At 55.9% G+C, this 18,878-nt stretch overlaps 21 non-coding genes across 21 annotated transcripts; all 21 read left to right on the forward strand.

The window, feature by feature from the left end:
• The first annotated feature begins 460 nt into the window (after nucleotides 1-460).
• Nucleotides 461-579, forward strand: LOC126140865 (5S ribosomal RNA). Its single transcript, XR_007529381.1, has one exon. It is a non-coding gene; the product is annotated as a 5S ribosomal RNA (ribosomal RNA).
• A 673-nt stretch (nucleotides 580-1,252) lies between these two features.
• Nucleotides 1,253-1,371, forward strand: LOC126140929 (5S ribosomal RNA). The gene has a single exon (XR_007529438.1). It is a non-coding gene; the product is annotated as a 5S ribosomal RNA (ribosomal RNA).
• An 822-nt stretch (nucleotides 1,372-2,193) lies between these two features.
• LOC126140866 (5S ribosomal RNA) lies at nucleotides 2,194-2,312 on the forward strand. The gene has a single exon (XR_007529382.1). It is a non-coding gene; the product is annotated as a 5S ribosomal RNA (ribosomal RNA).
• A 672-nt stretch (nucleotides 2,313-2,984) lies between these two features.
• LOC126140930 (5S ribosomal RNA) lies at nucleotides 2,985-3,103 on the forward strand. The gene has a single exon (XR_007529439.1). It is a non-coding gene; the product is annotated as a 5S ribosomal RNA (ribosomal RNA).
• An 822-nt stretch (nucleotides 3,104-3,925) lies between these two features.
• On the forward strand, nucleotides 3,926-4,044 carry LOC126140867 (5S ribosomal RNA). Its single transcript, XR_007529383.1, has one exon. It is a non-coding gene; the product is annotated as a 5S ribosomal RNA (ribosomal RNA).
• A 672-nt stretch (nucleotides 4,045-4,716) lies between these two features.
• On the forward strand, nucleotides 4,717-4,835 carry LOC126140784 (5S ribosomal RNA). The gene has a single exon (XR_007529307.1). It is a non-coding gene; the product is annotated as a 5S ribosomal RNA (ribosomal RNA).
• Nucleotides 4,836-5,661: 826 nt separating this feature from the next.
• Nucleotides 5,662-5,780, forward strand: LOC126140785 (5S ribosomal RNA). The gene has a single exon (XR_007529308.1). It is a non-coding gene; the product is annotated as a 5S ribosomal RNA (ribosomal RNA).
• Nucleotides 5,781-6,606: 826 nt separating this feature from the next.
• On the forward strand, nucleotides 6,607-6,725 carry LOC126140787 (5S ribosomal RNA). Its single transcript, XR_007529310.1, has one exon. It is a non-coding gene; the product is annotated as a 5S ribosomal RNA (ribosomal RNA).
• Nucleotides 6,726-7,551: 826 nt separating this feature from the next.
• On the forward strand, nucleotides 7,552-7,670 carry LOC126140788 (5S ribosomal RNA). Its single transcript, XR_007529311.1, has one exon. It is a non-coding gene; the product is annotated as a 5S ribosomal RNA (ribosomal RNA).
• An 826-nt stretch (nucleotides 7,671-8,496) lies between these two features.
• Nucleotides 8,497-8,615, forward strand: LOC126140868 (5S ribosomal RNA). The gene has a single exon (XR_007529384.1). It is a non-coding gene; the product is annotated as a 5S ribosomal RNA (ribosomal RNA).
• Nucleotides 8,616-9,287: 672 nt separating this feature from the next.
• On the forward strand, nucleotides 9,288-9,406 carry LOC126140789 (5S ribosomal RNA). The gene has a single exon (XR_007529312.1). It is a non-coding gene; the product is annotated as a 5S ribosomal RNA (ribosomal RNA).
• Nucleotides 9,407-10,232: 826 nt separating this feature from the next.
• On the forward strand, nucleotides 10,233-10,351 carry LOC126140869 (5S ribosomal RNA). Its single transcript, XR_007529385.1, has one exon. It is a non-coding gene; the product is annotated as a 5S ribosomal RNA (ribosomal RNA).
• Nucleotides 10,352-11,023: 672 nt separating this feature from the next.
• Nucleotides 11,024-11,142, forward strand: LOC126140931 (5S ribosomal RNA). Its single transcript, XR_007529440.1, has one exon. It is a non-coding gene; the product is annotated as a 5S ribosomal RNA (ribosomal RNA).
• Nucleotides 11,143-11,975: 833 nt separating this feature from the next.
• On the forward strand, nucleotides 11,976-12,094 carry LOC126140790 (5S ribosomal RNA). The gene has a single exon (XR_007529313.1). It is a non-coding gene; the product is annotated as a 5S ribosomal RNA (ribosomal RNA).
• An 826-nt stretch (nucleotides 12,095-12,920) lies between these two features.
• LOC126140872 (5S ribosomal RNA) lies at nucleotides 12,921-13,039 on the forward strand. Its single transcript, XR_007529387.1, has one exon. It is a non-coding gene; the product is annotated as a 5S ribosomal RNA (ribosomal RNA).
• A 672-nt stretch (nucleotides 13,040-13,711) lies between these two features.
• LOC126140791 (5S ribosomal RNA) lies at nucleotides 13,712-13,830 on the forward strand. The gene has a single exon (XR_007529314.1). It is a non-coding gene; the product is annotated as a 5S ribosomal RNA (ribosomal RNA).
• Nucleotides 13,831-14,656: 826 nt separating this feature from the next.
• On the forward strand, nucleotides 14,657-14,775 carry LOC126140873 (5S ribosomal RNA). The gene has a single exon (XR_007529388.1). It is a non-coding gene; the product is annotated as a 5S ribosomal RNA (ribosomal RNA).
• Nucleotides 14,776-15,447: 672 nt separating this feature from the next.
• LOC126140792 (5S ribosomal RNA) lies at nucleotides 15,448-15,566 on the forward strand. Its single transcript, XR_007529315.1, has one exon. It is a non-coding gene; the product is annotated as a 5S ribosomal RNA (ribosomal RNA).
• Nucleotides 15,567-16,392: 826 nt separating this feature from the next.
• LOC126140874 (5S ribosomal RNA) lies at nucleotides 16,393-16,511 on the forward strand. Its single transcript, XR_007529389.1, has one exon. It is a non-coding gene; the product is annotated as a 5S ribosomal RNA (ribosomal RNA).
• A 673-nt stretch (nucleotides 16,512-17,184) lies between these two features.
• LOC126140875 (5S ribosomal RNA) lies at nucleotides 17,185-17,303 on the forward strand. The gene has a single exon (XR_007529390.1). It is a non-coding gene; the product is annotated as a 5S ribosomal RNA (ribosomal RNA).
• A 671-nt stretch (nucleotides 17,304-17,974) lies between these two features.
• LOC126140794 (5S ribosomal RNA) lies at nucleotides 17,975-18,093 on the forward strand. Its single transcript, XR_007529316.1, has one exon. It is a non-coding gene; the product is annotated as a 5S ribosomal RNA (ribosomal RNA).
• Nucleotides 18,094-18,878: the final 785 nt, after the last annotated feature.

Below are 18,878 nucleotides of genomic sequence, written 5' to 3' on the forward strand. Positions count from 1 at the left end.
GTCGAGCAAAGTCGGGACAAGTCGGGACGGGGACAGGGACAGGGATAGGAATGGTGCGAATGCACTACAAGCTACGCAGACACCTGGTGTGAGGCGAGGCGAGGCGAGGAAGCCCACATCGCTACCAGTGGGCCCTCCAGCACGACACTGGCGCACCCCGCACAGGCCCTCCGCTGAGCACCAGGGACAAGATGCGTCCTCCGCTAGTGTCGAAGGCTGCACGCGCCCAGCGAATGACAGGGGGTGCAACGAGCAGCAGTGCGTCTCACACACGCGGCGGTGCGCCCGCCAATTCGGCCGTCACTCTGCTGGGACGCCGGGCGCGCCTCCCCGCGCCGTCCTCGAGGAACTGGCGGTTGCGGAAGGAAGCGCTTTCGTCAAATGCGGCCGAAAACTAACATTTTGTGTGTTGGGAGAAAAGCCGAACGCGAATTCTGCCGTGCTCCTACATTAGATGAGCGCCAACGGCCATACCATGATGAATACACCGGTTCTCGTCCGATCACCGAAGTTAAGCATCATCGGGCCCGGCTAGTACTTGGATGGGTGACCGCCTGGGAAACCCGGGTGCTGTTTGCTCCATTCCTGTTTTTTTTTTTTTTTTTGTTATGTCGCCAGCCCAATTATCAAACTACCTTTCTGTTGTGACAAAGATGCTTCCTTAAGCCTTTTAAACTACTGTAATGGTACGAAAATGCAGTAATTAACTCAGTTTGAAGGAGAATGTGCTAACCACGTTTGCCAAGAAGATAGCTGTCATATGGACCACGACCCGAGCGGCAGCGAGCGGCAGTCGAGCAAAGTCGGGACAAGTCGGGACGGGGACAGGGACAGGGATAGGAATGGTGCGAATGCACTACAAGCTACGCAGACACCTGGTGTGAGGCGAGGCGAGGCGAGGAAGCCCACATCGCTACCAGTGGGCCCTCCAGCACGACACTGGCGCACCCCGCACAGGCCCTCCGCTGAGCACCAGGGACAAGATGCGTCCTCCGCTAGTGTCGAAGGCTGCACGCGCCCAGCGAATGACAGGGGGTGCAACGAGCAGCAGTGCGTCTCACACACGCGGCGGTGCGCCCGCCAATTCGGCCGTCACTCTGCTGGGACGCCGGGCGCGCCTCCCCGCGCCGTCCTCGAGGAACTGGCGGTTGCGGAAGGAAGCGCTTTCGTCAAATGCGGCCGAAAACTAACATTTTGTGTGTTGGGAGAAAAGCCGAACGCGAATTCTGCCGTGCTCCTACATTAGATGAGCGCCAACGGCCATACCATGATGAATACACCGGTTCTCGTCCGATCACCGAAGTTAAGCATCATCGGGCCCGGCTAGTACTTGGATGGGTGACCGCCTGGGTAACCCGGGTGCTGTTGGCTCCCTTCCTTTTTTTTTGTTATGCCGCCAGCCCAATTTTCAAACTACCTTTCTGTTGTGACAAAGTTGCTTCTTTAAGCCTTTTAAACTACTGTAATGGTACGAAAATGCAGTAATTAACTCAGTTTGAGGGAGAATGTGCTAACCACGTTTGCCAAGAAGACTTTGAAAACGACAAAACAGTACGAATCGGCAGGTGAATTCTGAAATACGTACCGCCTATTGTTGTGTAGGAGTGTAGAGTTCCAAATTTGATTTGTAACCACGAATTTATTCCTTAGTCGTCTCGTCTCGTCTCGTCCCGCAGACGTTTGTCGTGCTTGCGCTGTCATATGGACCACGACCCGAGCGGCAGCGAGCGGCAGTCGAGCAAAGTCGGGACAAGTCGGGACGGGGACAGGGACAGGGATAGGAATGGTGCGAATGCACTGCAAACTACGCAGACACCTGGTGTGAGGCGAGGCGAGGCGAGGAAGCCCACATCGCTACCAGTGGGCCCTCCAGCACGACACTGGCGCACCCCGCACAGGCCCTCCGCTGAGCACCAGGGACAAGATGCGTCCTCCGCTAGTGTCGAAGGCTGCACGCGCCCAGCGAATGACAGGGGGTGCAACGAGCAGCAGTGCGTCTCACACACGCGGCGGTGCGCCCGCCAATTCGGCCGTCACTCTGCTGGGACGCCGGGCGCGCCTCCCCGCGCCGTCCTCGAGGAACTGGCGGTTGCGGAAGGAAGCGCTTTCGTCAAATGCGGCCGAAAACTAACATTTTGTGTGTTGGGAGAAAAGCGGAACGCGAATTCTGCCGTGCTCCTACATTAGATGAGCGCCAACGGCCATACCATGATGAATACACCGGTTCTCGTCCGATCACCGAAGTTAAGCATCATCGGGCCCGGCTAGTACTTGGATGGGTGACCGCCTGGGAAACCCGGGTGCTGTTTGCTCCATTCCTGTTTTTTTTTTTTTTTTGTTATGTCGCCAGCCCAATTATCAAACTACCTTTCTGTTGTGACAAAGATGCTTCCTTAAGCCTTTTAAACTACTGTAATGGTACGAAAATGCAGTAATTAACTCAGTTTGAAGGAGAATGTGCTAACCACGTTTGCCAAGAAGATAGCTGTCATATGGACCACGACCCGAGCGGCAGCGAGCGGCAGTCGAGCAAAGTCGGGACAAGTCGGGACGGGGACAGGGACAGGGATAGGAATGGTGCGAATGCACTACAAGCTACGCAGACACCTGGTGTGAGGCGAGGCGAGGCGAGGAAGCCCACATCGCTACCAGTGGGCCCTCCAGCACGACACTGGCGCACCCCGCACAGGCCCTCCGCTGAGCACCAGGGACAAGATGCGTCCTCCGCTAGTGTCGAAGGCTGCACGCGCCCAGCGAATGACAGGGGGTGCAACGAGCAGCAGTGCGTCTCACACACGCGGCGGTGCGCCCGCCAATTCGGCCGTCACTCTGCTGGGACGCCGGGCGCGCCTCCCCGCGCCGTCCTCGAGGAACTGGCGGTTGCGGAAGGAAGCGCTTTCGTCAAATGCGGCCGAAAACTAACATTTTGTGTGTTGGGAGAAAAGCCGAACGCGAATTCTGCCGTGCTCCTACATTAGATGAGCGCCAACGGCCATACCATGATGAATACACCGGTTCTCGTCCGATCACCGAAGTTAAGCATCATCGGGCCCGGCTAGTACTTGGATGGGTGACCGCCTGGGTAACCCGGGTGCTGTTGGCTCCCTTCCTTTTTTTTTGTTATGCCGCCAGCCCAATTTTCAAACTACCTTTCTGTTGTGACAAAGTTGCTTCTTTAAGCCTTTTAAACTACTGTAATGGTACGAAAATGCAGTAATTAACTCAGTTTGAGGGAGAATGTGCTAACCACGTTTGCCAAGAAGACTTTGAAAACGACAAAACAGTACGAATCGGCAGGTGAATTCTGAAATACGTACCGCCTATTGTTGTGTAGGAGTGTAGAGTTCCAAATTTGATTTGTAACCACGAATTTATTCCTTAGTCGTCTCGTCTCGTCTCGTCCCGCAGACGTTTGTCGTGCTTGCGCTGTCATATGGACCACGACCCGAGCGGCAGCGAGCGGCAGTCGAGCAAAGTCGGGACAAGTCGGGACGGGGACAGGGACAGGGATAGGAATGGTGCGAATGCACTGCAAACTACGCAGACACCTGGTGTGAGGCGAGGCGAGGCGAGGAAGCCCACATCGCTACCAGTGGGCCCTCCAGCACGACACTGGCGCACCCCGCACAGGCCCTCCGCTGAGCACCAGGGACAAGATGCGTCCTCCGCTAGTGTCGAAGGCTGCACGCGCCCAGCGAATGACAGGGGGTGCAACGAGCAGCAGTGCGTCTCACACACGCGGCGGTGCGCCCGCCAATTCGGCCGTCACTCTGCTGGGACGCCGGGCGCGCCTCCCCGCGCCGTCCTCGAGGAACTGGCGATTGCGGAAGGAAGCGCTTTCGTCAAATGCGGCCGAAAACTAACATTTTGTGTGTTGGGAGAAAAGCGGAACGCGAATTCTGCCGTGCTCCTACATTAGATGAGCGCCAACGGCCATACCATGATGAATACACCGGTTCTCGTCCGATCACCGAAGTTAAGCATCATCGGGCCCGGCTAGTACTTGGATGGGTGACCGCCTGGGAAACCCGGGTGCTGTTTGCTCCATTCCTGTTTTTTTTTTTTTTTTGTTATGTCGCCAGCCCAATTATCAAACTACCTTTCTGTTGTGACAAAGATGCTTCCTTAAGCCTTTTAAACTACTGTAATGGTACGAAAATGCAGTAATTAACTCAGTTTGAAGGAGAATGTGCTAACCACGTTTGCCAAGAAGATAGCTGTCATATGGACCACGACCCGAGCGGCAGCGAGCGGCAGTCGAGCAAAGTCGGGACAAGTCGGGACGGGGACAGGGACAGGGATAGGAATGGTGCGAATGCACTACAAGCTACGCAGACACCTGGTGTGAGGCGAGGCGAGGCGAGGAAGCCCACATCGCTACCAGTGGGCCCTCCAGCACGACACTGGCGCACCCCGCACAGGCCCTCCGCTGAGCACCAGGGACAAGATGCGTCCTCCGCTAGTGTCGAAGGCTGCACGCGCCCAGCGAATGACAGGGGGTGCAACGAGCAGCAGTGCGTCTCACACACGCGGCGGTGCGCCCGCCAATTCGGCCGTCACTCTGCTGGGACGCCGGGCGCGCCTCCCCGCGCCGTCCTCGAGGAACTGGCGGTTGCGGAAGGAAGCGCTTTCGTCAAATGCGGCCGAAAACTAACATTTTGTGTGTTGGGAGAAAAGCCGAACGCGAATTCTGCCGTGCTCCTACATTAGATGAGCGCCAACGGCCATACCATGATGAATACACCGGTTCTCGTCCGATCACCGAAGTTAAGCATCATCGGGCCCGGCTAGTACTTGGATGGGTGACCGCCTGGGAAACCCGGGAGCTGTTGGCTCCCTTCCTGTTATGTTTTTTGTTATGTCGCCAGCCCAATTTTCAAACTACCTTTCTGTTGTGACAAAGATGCTTCCTTAAGCCTTTTAAACTACTGTAATGGTACGAAAATGCAGTAATTAACTCAGTTTGAGGGAGAATGTGCTAACCACGTTTGCCAAGAAGACTTTGAAAACGACAAAACAGTACGAATCGGCAGGTGAATTCTGAAATACGTACCGCCTATTGTTGTGTAGGAGTGTAGAGTTCCAAATTTGATTTGTAACCACGAATTTATTCCTTAGTCGTCTCGTCTCGTCTCGTCCCGCAGACGTTTGTCGTGCTTGCGCTGTCATATGGACCACGACCCGAGCGGCAGCGAGCGGCAGTCGAGCAAAGTCGGGACAAGTCGGGACGGGGACAGGGACAGGGATAGGAATGGTGCGAATGCACTGCAAACTACGCAGACACCTGGTGTGAGGCGAGGCGAGGCGAGGAAGCCCACATCGCTACCAGTGGGCCCTCCAGCACGACACTGGCGCACCCCGCACAGGCCCTCCGCTGAGCACCAGGGACAAGATGCGTCCTCCGCTAGTGTCGAAGGCTGCACGCGCCCAGCGAATGACAGGGGGTGCAACGAGCAGCAGTGCGTCTCACACACGCGGCGGTGCGCCCGCCAATTCGGCCGTCACTCTGCTGGGACGCCGGGCGCGCCTCCCCGCGCCGTCCTCGAGGAACTGGCGGTTGCGGAAGGAAGCGCTTTCGTCAAATGCGGCCGAAAACTAACATTTTGTGTGTTGGGAGAAAAGCGGAACGCGAATTCTGCCGTGCTCCTACATTAGATGAGCGCCAACGGCCATACCATGATGAATACACCGGTTCTCGTCCGATCACCGAAGTTAAGCATCATCGGGCCCGGCTAGTACTTGGATGGGTGACCGCCTGGGAAACCCGGGAGCTGTTGGCTCCCTTCCTGTTATGTTTTTTGTTATGTCGCCAGCCCAATTTTCAAACTACCTTTCTGTTGTGACAAAGATGCTTCCTTAAGCCTTTTAAACTACTGTAATGGTACGAAAATGCAGTAATTAACTCAGTTTGAGGGAGAATGTGCTAACCACGTTTGCCAAGAAGACTTTGAAAACGACAAAACAGTACGAATCGGCAGGTGAATTCTGAAATACGTACCGCCTATTGTTGTGTAGGAGTGTAGAGTTCCAAATTTGATTTGTAACCACGAATTTATTCCTTAGTCGTCTCGTCTCGTCTCGTCCCGCAGACGTTTGTCGTGCTTGCGCTGTCATATGGACCACGACCCGAGCGGCAGCGAGCGGCAGTCGAGCAAAGTCGGGACAAGTCGGGACGGGGACAGGGACAGGGATAGGAATGGTGCGAATGCACTGCAAACTACGCAGACACCTGGTGTGAGGCGAGGCGAGGCGAGGAAGCCCACATCGCTATCAGTGGGCCCTCCAGCACGACACTGGCGCACCCCGCACAGGCCCTCCGCTGAACACCAGGGACAAGATGCGTCCTCCGCTAGTGTCGAAGGCTGCACGCGCCCAGCGAATGACAGGGGGTGCAACGAGCAGCAGTGCGTCTCACACACGCGGCGGTGCGCCCGCCAATTCGGCCGTCACTCTGCTGGGACGCCGGGCGCGCCTCCCCGCGCCGTCCTCGAGGAACTGGCGGTTGCGGAAGGAAGCGCTTTCGTCAAATGCGGGCGAAAACTAACATTTTGTGTGTTGGGAGAAAAGCCGAACGCGAATTCTGCCGTGCTCCTACATTAGATGAGCGCCAACGGCCATACCATGATGAATACACCGGTTCTCGTCCGATCACCGAAGTTAAGCATCATCGGGCCCGGCTAGTACTTGGATGGGTGACCGCCTGGGAAACCCGGGAGCTGTTGGCTCCCTTCCTGTTATGTTTTTTGTTATGTCGCCAGCCCAATTTTCAAACTACCTTTCTGTTGTGACAAAGATGCTTCCTTAAGCCTTTTAAACTACTGTAATGGTACGAAAATGCAGTAATTAACTCAGTTTGAGGGAGAATGTGCTAACCACGTTTGCCAAGAAGACTTTGAAAACGACAAAACAGTACGAATCGGCAGGTGAATTCTGAAATACGTACCGCCTATTGTTGTGTAGGAGTGTAGAGTTCCAAATTTGATTTGTAACCACGAATTTATTCCTTAGTCGTCTCGTCTCGTCTCGTCCCGCAGACGTTTGTCGTGCTTGCGCTGTCATATGGACCACGACCCGAGCGGCAGCGAGCGGCAGTCGAGCAAAGTCGGGACAAGTCGGGACGGGGACAGGGACAGGGATAGGAATGGTGCGAATGCACTGCAAACTACGCAGACACCTGGTGTGAGGCGAGGCGAGGCGAGGAAGCCCACATCGCTACCAGTGGGCCCTCCAGCACGACACTGGCGCACCCCGCACAGGCCCTCCGCTGAGCACCAGGGACAAGATGCGTCCTCCGCTAGTGTCGAAGGCTGCACGCGCCCAGCGAATGACAGGGGGTGCAACGAGCAGCAGTGCGTCTCACACACGCGGCGGTGCGCCCGCCAATTCGGCCGTCACTCTGCTGGGACGCCGGGCGCGCCTCCCCGCGCCGTCCTCGAGGAACTGGCGGTTGCGGAAGGAAGCGCTTTCGTCAAATGCGGCCGAAAACTAACATTTTGTGTGTTGGGAGAAAAGCGGAACGCGAATTCTGCCGTGCTCCTACATTAGATGAGCGCCAACGGCCATACCATGATGAATACACCGGTTCTCGTCCGATCACCGAAGTTAAGCATCATCGGGCCCGGCTAGTACTTGGATGGGTGACCGCCTGGGAAACCCGGGAGCTGTTGGCTCCCTTCCTGTTATGTTTTTTGTTATGTCGCCAGCCCAATTTTCAAACTACCTTTCTGTTGTGACAAAGATGCTTCCTTAAGCCTTTTAAACTACTGTAATGGTACGAAAATGCAGTAATTAACTCAGTTTGAGGGAGAATGTGCTAACCACGTTTGCCAAGAAGACTTTGAAAACGACAAAACAGTACGAATCGGCAGGTGAATTCTGAAATACGTACCGCCTATTGTTGTGTAGGAGTGTAGAGTTCCAAATTTGATTTGTAACCACGAATTTATTCCTTAGTCGTCTCGTCTCGTCTCGTCCCGCAGACGTTTGTCGTGCTTGCGCTGTCATATGGACCACGACCCGAGCGGCAGCGAGCGGCAGTCGAGCAAAGTCGGGACAAGTCGGGACGGGGACAGGGACAGGGATAGGAATGGTGCGAATGCACTGGAAACTACGCAGACACCTGGTGTGAGGCGAGGCGAGGCGAGGAAGCCCACATCGCTACCAGTGGGCCCTCCAGCACGACACTGGCGCACCCCGCACAGGCCCTCCGCTGAGCACCAGGGACAAGATGCGTCCTCCGCTAGTGTCGAAGGCTGCACGCGCCCAGCGAATGACAGGGGGTGCAACGAGCAGCAGTGCGTCTCACACACGCGGCGGTGCGCCCGCCAATTCGGCCGTCACTCTGCTGGGACGCCGGGCGCGCCTCCCCGCGCCGTCCTCGAGGAACTGGCGGTTGCGGAAGGAAGCGCTTTCGTCAAATGCGGCCGAAAACTAACATTTTGTGTGTTGGGAGAAAAGCGGAACGCGAATTCTGCCGTGCTCCTACATTAGATGAGCGCCAACGGCCATACCATGATGAATACACCGGTTCTCGTCCGATCACCGAAGTTAAGCATCATCGGGCCCGGCTAGTACTTGGATGGGTGACCGCCTGGGAAACCCGGGTGCTGTTTGCTCCATTCCTGTTTTTTTTTTTTTTTTGTTATGTCGCCAGCCCAAATATCAAACTACCTTTCTGTTGTGACAAAGATGCTTCCTTAAGCCTTTTAAACTACTGTAATGGTACGAAAATGCAGTAATTAACTCAGTTTGAAGGAGAATGTGCTAACCACGTTTGCCAAGAAGATAGCTGTCATATGGACCACGACCCGAGCGGCAGCGAGCGGCAGTCGAGCAAAGTCGGGACAAGTCGGGACGGGGACAGGGACAGGGATAGGAATGGTGCGAATGCACTACAAGCTACGCAGACACCTGGTGTGAGGCGAGGCGAGGCGAGGAAGCCCACATCGCTACCAGTGGGCCCTCCAGCACGACACTGGCGCACCCCGCACAGGCCCTCCGCTGAGCACCAGGGACAAGATGCGTCCTCCGCTAGTGTCGAAGGCTGCACGCGCCCAGCGAATGACAGGGGGTGCAACGAGCAGCAGTGCGTCTCACACACGCGGCGGTGCGCCCGCCAATTCGGCCGTCACTCTGCTGGGACGCCGGGCGCGCCTCCCCGCGCCGTCCTCGAGGAACTGGCGGTTGCGGAAGGAAGCGCTTTCGTCAAATGCGGCCGAAAACTAACATTTTGTGTGTTGGGAGAAAAGCCGAACGCGAATTCTGCCGTGCTCCTACATTAGATGAGCGCCAACGGCCATACCATGATGAATACACCGGTTCTCGTCCGATCACCGAAGTTAAGCATCATCGGGCCCGGCTAGTACTTGGATGGGTGACCGCCTGGGAAACCCGGGAGCTGTTGGCTCCCTTCCTGTTATGTTTTTTGTTATGTCGCCAGCCCAATTTTCAAACTACCTTTCTGTTGTGACAAAGATGCTTCCTTAAGCCTTTTAAACTACTGTAATGGTACGAAAATGCAGTAATTAACTCAGTTTGAGGGAGAATGTGCTAACCACGTTTGCCAAGAAGACTTTGAAAACGACAAAACAGTACGAATCGGCAGGTGAATTCTGAAATACGTACCGCCTATTGTTGTGTAGGAGTGTAGAGTTCCAAATTTGATTTGTAACCACGAATTTATTCCTTAGTCGTCTCGTCTCGTCTCGTCCCGCAGACGTTTGTCGTGCTTGCGCTGTCATATGGACCACGACCCGAGCGGCAGCGAGCGGCAGTCGAGCAAAGTCGGGACAAGTCGGGACGGGGACAGGGACAGGGATAGGAATGGTGCGAATGCACTGCAAACTACGCAGACACCTGGTGTGAGGCGAGGCGAGGCGAGGAAGCCCACATCGCTACCAGTGGGCCCTCCAGCACGACACTGGCGCACCCCGCACAGGCCCTCCGCTGAGCACCAGGGACAAGATGCGTCCTCCGCTAGTGTCGAAGGCTGCACGCGCCCAGCGAATGACAGGGGGTGCAACGAGCAGCAGTGCGTCTCACACACGCGGCGGTGCGCCCGCCAATTCGGCCGTCACTCTGCTGGGACGCCGGGCGCGCCTCCCCGCGCCGTCCTCGAGGAACTGGCGGTTGCGGAAGGAAGCGCTTTCGTCAAATGCGGCCGAAAACTAACATTTTGTGTGTTGGGAGAAAAGCGGAAAGCGAATTCTGCCGTGCTCCTACATTAGATGAGCGCCAACGGCCATACCATGATGAATACACCGGTTCTCGTCCGATCACCGAAGTTAAGCATCATCGGGCCCGGCTAGTACTTGGATGGGTGACCGCCTGGGAAACCCGGGTGCTGTTTGCTCCATTCCTGTTTTTTTTTTTTTTTTGTTATGTCGCCAGCCCAATTATCAAACTACCTTTCTGTTGTGACAAAGATGCTTCCTTAAGCCTTTTAAACTACTGTAATGGTACGAAAATGCAGTAATTAACTCAGTTTGAAGGAGAATGTGCTAACCACGTTTGCCAAGAAGATAGCTGTCATATGGACCACGACCCGAGCGGCAGCGAGCGGCAGTCGAGCAAAGTCGGGACAAGTCGGGACGGGGACAGGGACAGGGATAGGAATGGTGCGAATGCACTACAAGCTACGCAGACACCTGGTGTGAGGCGAGGCGAGGCGAGGAAGCCCACATCGCTACCAGTGGGCCCTCCAGCACGACACTGGCGCACCCCGCACAGGCCCTCCGCTGAGCACCAGGGACAAGATGCGTCCTCCGCTAGTGTCGAAGGCTGCACGCGCCCAGCGAATGACAGGGGGTGCAACGAGCAGCAGTGCGTCTCACACACGCGGCGGTGCGCCCGCCAATTCGGCCGTCACTCTGCTGGGACGCCGGGCGCGCCTCCCCGCGCCGTCCTCGAGGAACTGGCGGTTGCGGAAGGAAGCGCTTTCGTCAAATGCGGCCGAAAACTAACATTTTGTGTGTTGGGAGAAAAGCCGAACGCGAATTCTGCCGTGCTCCTACATTAGATGAGCGCCAACGGCCATACCATGATGAATACACCGGTTCTCGTCCGATCACCGAAGTTAAGCATCATCGGGCCCGGCTAGTACTTGGATGGGTGACCGCCTGGGTAACCCGGGTGCTGTTGGCTCCCTTCCTTTTTTTTTGTTATGCCGCCAGCCCAATTTTCAAACTACCTTTCTGTTGTGACAAAGTTGCTTCTTTAAGCCTTTTAAACTACTGTAATGGTACGAAAATGCAGTAATTAACTCAGTTTGAGGGAGAATGTGCTAACCAAGTTTGCCAAGAAGACTTTGAAAACGACAAAACAGTACGAATCGGCAGGTGATTTCTGAAATACGTCACCGCCTATTGTTGTGTAGGAGTGTAGAGTTCCAAATTTGATTTGTAACCACGAATTTATTCCTTAGTCGTCTCGTCTCGTCTCGTCTCGTCTCGTCCCGCAGACGTTTTTCGTGCTTGCGCTGTCATATGGACCACGACCCGAGCGGCAGCGAGCGGCAGTCGAGCAAAGTCGGGACAAGTCGGGACGGGGACAGGGACAGGGATAGGAATGGTGCGAATGCACTGCAAACTACGCAGACACCTGGTGTGAGGCGAGGCGAGGCGAGGAAGCCCACATCGCTATCAGTGGGCCCTCCAGCACGACACTGGCGCACCCCGCACAGGCCCTCCGCTGAACACCAGGGACAAGATGCGTCCTCCGCTAGTGTCGAAGGCTGCACGCGCCCAGCGAATGACAGGGGGTGCAACGAGCAGCAGTGCGTCTCACACACGCGGCGGTGCGCCCGCCAATTCGGCCGTCACTCTGCTGGGACGCCGGGCGCGCCTCCCCGCGCCGTCCTCGAGGAACTGGCGGTTGCGGAAGGAAGCGCTTTCGTCAAATGCGGCCGAAAACTAACATTTTGTGTGTTGGGAGAAAAGCCGAACGCGAATTCTGCCGTGCTCCTACATTAGATGAGCGCCAACGGCCATACCATGATGAATACACCGGTTCTCGTCCGATCACCGAAGTTAAGCATCATCGGGCCCGGCTAGTACTTGGATGGGTGACCGCCTGGGAAACCCGGGAGCTGTTGGCTCCCTTCCTGTTATGTTTTTTGTTATGTCGCCAGCCCAATTTTCAAACTACCTTTCTGTTGTGACAAAGATGCTTCCTTAAGCCTTTTAAACTACTGTAATGGTACGAAAATGCAGTAATTAACTCAGTTTGAGGGAGAATGTGCTAACCACGTTTGCCAAGAAGACTTTGAAAACGACAAAACAGTACTAATCGGCAGGTGAATTCTGAAATACGTACCGCCTATTGTTGTGTAGGAGTGTAGAGTTCCAAATTTGATTTGTAACCACGAATTTATTCCTTAGTCGTCTCGTCTCGTCTCGTCCCGCAGACGTTTGTCGTGCTTGCGCTGTCATATGGACCACGACCCGAGCGGCAGCGAGCGGCAGTCGAGCAAAGTCGGGACAAGTCGGGACGGGGACAGGGACAGGGATAGGAATGGTGCGAATGCACTGCAAACTACGCAGACACCTGGTGTGAGGCGAGGCGAGGCGAGGAAGCCCACATCGCTACCAGTGGGCCCTCCAGCACGACACTGGCGCACCCCGCACAGGCCCTCCGCTGAGCACCAGGGACAAGATGCGTCCTCCGCTAGTGTCGAAGGCTGCACGCGCCCAGCGAATGACAGGGGGTGCAACGAGCAGCAGTGCGTCTCACACACGCGGCGGTGCGCCCGCCAATTCGGCCGTCACTCTGCTGGGACGCCGGGCGCGCCTCCCCGCGCCGTCCTCGAGGAACTGGCGGTTGCGGAAGGAAGCGCTTTCGTCAAATGCGGCCGAAAACTAACATTTTGTGTGTTGGGAGAAAAGCGGAACGCGAATTCTGCCGTGCTCCTACATTAGATGAGCGCCAACGGCCATACCATGATGAATACACCGGTTCTCGTCCGATCACCGAAGTTAAGCATCATCGGGCCCGGCTAGTACTTGGATGGGTGACCGCCTGGGAAACCCGGGTGCTGTTTGCTCCATTCCTGTTTTTTTTTTTTTTTTGTTATGTCGCCAGCCCAATTATCAAACTACCTTTCTGTTGTGACAAAGATGCTTCCTTAAGCCTTTTAAACTACTGTAATGGTACGAAAATGCAGTAATTAACTCAGTTTGAAGGAGAATGTGCTAACCACGTTTGCCAAGAAGATAGCTGTCATATGGACCACGACCCGAGCGGCAGCGAGCGGCAGTCGAGCAAAGTCGGGACAAGTCGGGACGGGGACAGGGACAGGGATAGGAATGGTGCGAATGCACTACAAGCTACGCAGACACCTGGTGTGAGGCGAGGCGAGGCGAGGAAGCCCACATCGCTACCAGTGGGCCCTCCAGCACGACACTGGCGCACCCCGCACAGGCCCTCCGCTGAGCACCAGGGACAAGATGCGTCCTCCGCTAGTGTCGAAGGCTGCACGCGCCCAGCGAATGACAGGGGGTGCAACGAGCAGCAGTGCGTCTCACACACGCGGCGGTGCGCCCGCCAATTCGGCCGTCACTCTGCTGGGACGCCGGGCGCGCCTCCCCGCGCCGTCCTCGAGGAACTGGCGGTTGCGGAAGGAAGCGCTTTCGTCAAATGCGGCCGAAAACTAACATTTTGTGTGTTGGGAGAAAAGCCGAACGCGAATTCTGCCGTGCTCCTACATTAGATGAGCGCCAACGGCCATACCATGATGAATACACCGGTTCTCGTCCGATCACCGAAGTTAAGCATCATCGGGCCCGGCTAGTACTTGGATGGGTGACCGCCTGGGAAACCCGGGAGCTGTTGGCTCCCTTCCTGTTATGTTTTTTGTTATGTCGCCAGCCCAATTTTCAAACTACCTTTCTGTTGTGACAAAGATGCTTCCTTAAGCCTTTTAAACTACTGTAATGGTACGAAAATGCAGTAATTAACTCAGTTTGAGGGAGAATGTGCTAACCACGTTTGCCAAGAAGACTTTGAAAACGACAAAACAGTACTAATCGGCAGGTGAATTCTGAAATACGTACCGCCTATTGTTGTGTAGGAGTGTAGAGTTCCAAATTTGATTTGTAACCACGAATTTATTCCTTAGTCGTCTCGTCTCGTCTCGTCCCGCAGACGTTTGTCGTGCTTGCGCTGTCATATGGACCACGACCCGAGCGGCAGCGAGCGGCAGTCGAGCAAAGTCGGGACAAGTCGGGACGGGGACAGGGACAGGGATAGGAATGGTGCGAATGCACTGCAAACTACGCAGACACCTGGTGTGAGGCGAGGCGAGGCGAGGAAGCCCACATCGCTACCAGTGGGCCCTCCAGCACGACACTGGCGCACCCCGCACAGGCCCTCCGCTGAGCACCAGGGACAAGATGCGTCCTCCGCTAGTGTCGAAGGCTGCACGCGCCCAGCGAATGACAGGGGGTGCAACGAGCAGCAGTGCGTCTCACACACGCGGCGGTGCGCCCGCCAATTCGGCCGTCACTCTGCTGGGACGCCGGGCGCGCCTCCCCGCGCCGTCCTCGAGGAACTGGCGGTTGCGGAAGGAAGCGCTTTCGTCAAATGCGGCCGAAAACTAACATTTTGTGTGTTGGGAGAAAAGCGGAACGCGAATTCTGCCGTGCTCCTACATTAGATGAGCGCCAACGGCCATACCATGATGAATACACCGGTTCTCGTCCGATCACCGAAGTTAAGCATCATCGGGCCCGGCTAGTACTTGGATGGGTGACCGCCTGGGAAACCCGGGTGCTGTTTGCTCCATTCCTGTTTTTTTTTTTTTTTTGTTATGTCGCCAGCCCAATTATCAAACTACCTTTCTGTTGTGACAAAGATGCTTCCTTAAGCCTTTTAAACTACTGTAATGGTACGAAAATGCAGTAATTAACTCAGTTTGAAGGAGAATGTGCTAACCACGTTTGCCAAGAAGATAGCTGTCATATGGACCACGACCCGAGCGGCAGCGAGCGGCAGTCGAGCAAAGTCGGGACAAGTCGGGACGGGGACAGGGACAGGGATAGGAATGGTGCGAATGCACTACAAGCTACGCAGACACCTGGTGTGAGGCGAGGCGAGGCGAGGAAGCCCACATCGCTACCAGTGGGCCCTCCAGCACGACACTGGCGCACCCCGCACAGGCCCTCCGCTGAGCACCAGGGACAAGATGCGTCCTCCGCTAGTGTCGAAGGCTGCACGCGCCCAGCGAATGACAGGGGGTGCAACGAGCAGCAGTGCGTCTCACACACGCGGCGGTGCGCCCGCCAATTCGGCCGTCACTCTGCTGGGACGCCGGGCGCGCCTCCCCGCGCCGTCCTCGAGGAACTGGCGGTTGCGGAAGGAAGCGCTTTCGTCAAATGCGGCCGAAAACTAACATTTTGTGTGTTGGGAGAAAAGCCGAACGCGAATTCTGCCGTGCTCCTACATTAGATGAGCGCCAACGGCCATACCATGATGAATACACCGGTTCTCGTCCGATCACCGAAGTTAAGCATCATCGGGCCCGGCTAGTACTTGGATGGGTGACCGCCTGGGAAACCCGGGAGCTGTTGGCTCCCTTCCTGTTATGTTTTTTGTTATGTCGCCAGCCCAATTTTCAAACTACCTTTCTGTTGTGACAAAGATGCTTCCTTAAGCCTTTTAAACTACTGTAATGGTACGAAAATGCAGTAATTAACTCAGTTTGAGGGAGAATGTGCTAACCACGTTTGCCAAGAAGACTTTGAAAACGACAAAACAGTACGAATCGGCAGGTGAATTCTGAAATACGTACCGCCTATTGTTGTGTAGGAGTGTAGAGTTCCAAATTTGATTTGTAACCACGAATTTATTCCTTAGTCGTCTCGTCTCGTCTCGTCCCGCAGACGTTTGTCGTGCTTGCGCTGTCATATGGACCACGACCCGAGCGGCAGCGAGCGGCAGTCGAGCAAAGTCGGGACAAGTCGGGACGGGGACAGGGACAGGGATAGGAATGGTGCGAATGCACTGCAAACTACGCAGACACCTGGTGTGAGGCGAGGCGAGGCGAGGAAGCCCACATCGCTACCAGTGGGCCCTCCAGCACGACACTGGCGCACCCCGCACAGGCCCTCCGCTGAGCACCAGGGACAAGATGCGTCCTCCGCTAGTGTCGAAGGCTGCACGCGCCCAGCGAATGACAGGGGGTGCAACGAGCAGCAGTGCGTCTCACACACGCGGCGGTGCGCCCGCCAATTCGGCCGTCACTCTGCTGGGACGCCGGGCGCGCCTCCCCGCGCCGTCCTCGAGGAACTGGCGGTTGCGGAAGGAAGCGCTTTCGTCAAATGCGGCCGAAAACTAACATTTTGTGTGTTGGGAGAAAAGCGGAACGCGAATTCTGCCGTGCTCCTACATTAGATGAGCGCCAACGGCCATACCATGATGAATACACCGGTTCTCGTCCGATCACCGAAGTTAAGCATCATCGGGCCCGGCTAGTACTTGGATGGGTGACCGCCTGGGAAACCCGGGTGCTGTTTGCTCCATTCCTGTTTTTTTTTTTTTTTTTGTTATGTCGCCAGCCCAATTATCAAACTACCTTTCTGTTGTGACAAAGATGCTTCCTTAAGCCTTTTAAACTACTGTAATGGTACGAAAATGCAGTAATTAACTCAGTTTGAAGGAGAATGTGCTAACCACGTTTGCCAAGAAGATAGCTGTCATATGGACCACGACCCGAGCGGCAGCGAGCGGCAGTCGAGCAAAGTCGGGACAAGTCGGGACGGGGACAGGGACAGGGATAGGAATGGTGCGAATGCACTACAAGCTACGCAGACACCTGGTGTGAGGCGAGGCGAGGCGAGGAAGCCCACATCGCTACCAGTGGGCCCTCCAGCACGACACTGGCGCACCCCGCACAGGCCCTCCGCTGAGCACCAGGGACAAGATGCGTCCTCCGCTAGTGTCGAAGGCTGCACGCGCCCAGCGAATGACAGGGGGTGCAACGAGCAGCAGTGCGTCTCACACACGCGGCGGTGCGCCCGCCAATTCGGCCGTCACTCTGCTGGGACGCCGGGCGCGCCTCCCCGCGCCGTCCTCGAGGAACTGGCGGTTGCGGAAGGAAGCGCTTTCGTCAAATGCGGCCGAAAACTAACATTTTGTGTGTTGGGAGAAAAGCGGAACGCGAATTCTGCCGTGCTCCTACATTAGATGAGCGCCAACGGCCATACCATGATGAATACACCGGTTCTCGTCCGATCACCGAAGTTAAGCATCATCGGGCCCGGCTAGTACTTGGATGGGTGACCGCCTGGGAAACCCGGGTGCTGTTTGCTCCATTCCTGTTTTTTTTTTTTTTTGTTATGTCGCCAGCCCAATTATCAAACTACCTTTCTGTTGTGACAAAGATGCTTCCTTAAGCCTTTTAAACTACTGTAATGGTACGAAAATGCAGTAATTAACTCAGTTTGAAGGAGAATGTGCTAACCACGTTTGCCAAGAAGATAGCTGTCATATGGACCACGACCCGAGCGGCAGCGAGCGGCAGTCGAGCAAAGTCGGGACAAGTCGGGACGGGGACAGGGACAGGGATAGGAATGGTGCGAATGCACTACAAGCTACGCAGACACCTGGTGTGAGGCGAGGCGAGGCGAGGAAGCCCACATCGCTACCAGTGGGCCCTCCAGCACGACACTGGCGCACCCCGCACAGGCCCTCCGCTGAGCACCAGGGACAAGATGCGTCCTCCGCTAGTGTCGAAGGCTGCACGCGCCCAGCGAATGACAGGGGGTGCAACGAGCAGCAGTGCGTCTCACACACGCGGCGGTGCGCCCGCCAATTCGGCCGTCACTCTGCTGGGACGCCGGGCGCGCCTCCCCGCGCCGTCCTCGAGGAACTGGCGGTTGCGGAAGGAAGCGCTTTCGTCAAATGCGGCCGAAAACTAACATTTTGTGTGTTGGGAGAAAAGCCGAACGCGAATTCTGCCGTGCTCCTACATTAGATGAGCGCCAACGGCCATACCATGATGAATACACCGGTTCTCGTCCGATCACCGAAGTTAAGCATCATCGGGCCCGGCTAGTACTTGGATGGGTGACCGCCTGGGAAACCCGGGAGCTGTTGGCTCCCTTCCTGTTATGTTTTTTGTTATGTCGCCAGCCCAATTTTCAAACTACCTTTCTGTTGTGACAAAGATGCTTCCTTAAGCCTTTTAAACTACTGTAATGGTACGAAAATGCAGTAATTAACTCAGTTTGAGGGAGAATGTGCTAACCACGTTTGCCAAGAAGACTTTGAAAACGACAAAACAGTACGAATCGGCAGGTGAATTCTGAAATACGTACCGCCTATTGTTGTGTAGGAGTGTAGAGTTCCAAATTTGATTTGTAACCACGAATTTATTCCTTAGTCGTCTCGTCTCGTCTCGTCCCGCAGACGTTTGTCGTGCTTGCGCTGTCATATGGACCACGACCCGAGCGGCAGCGAGCGGCAGTCGAGCAAAGTCGGGACAAGTCGGGACGGGGACAGGGACAGGGATAGGAATGGTGCGAATGCACTGCAAACTACGCAGACACCTGGTGTGAGGCGAGGCGAGGCGAGGAAGCCCACATCGCTACCAGTGGGCCCTCCAGCACGACACTGGCGCACCCCGCACAGGCCCTCCGCTGAGCACCAGGGACAAGATGCGTCCTCCGCTAGTGTCGAAGGCTGCACGCGCCCAGCGAATGACAGGGGGTGCAACGAGCAGCAGTGCGTCTCACACACGCGGCGGTGCGCCCGCCAATTCGGCCGTCACTCTGCTGGGACGCCGGGCGCGCCTCCCCGCGCCGTCCTCGAGGAACTGGCGGTTGCGGAAGGAAGCGCTTTCGTCAAATGCGGCCGAAAACTAACATTTTGTGTGTTGGGAGAAA

The sequence above is a fragment of the Schistocerca cancellata genome, unplaced genomic scaffold (genome assembly GCF_023864275.1).
Source record: "Schistocerca cancellata isolate TAMUIC-IGC-003103 unplaced genomic scaffold, iqSchCanc2.1 HiC_scaffold_705, whole genome shotgun sequence".
Taxonomy (NCBI): Eukaryota; Metazoa; Arthropoda; class Insecta; order Orthoptera; family Acrididae; genus Schistocerca; species Schistocerca cancellata.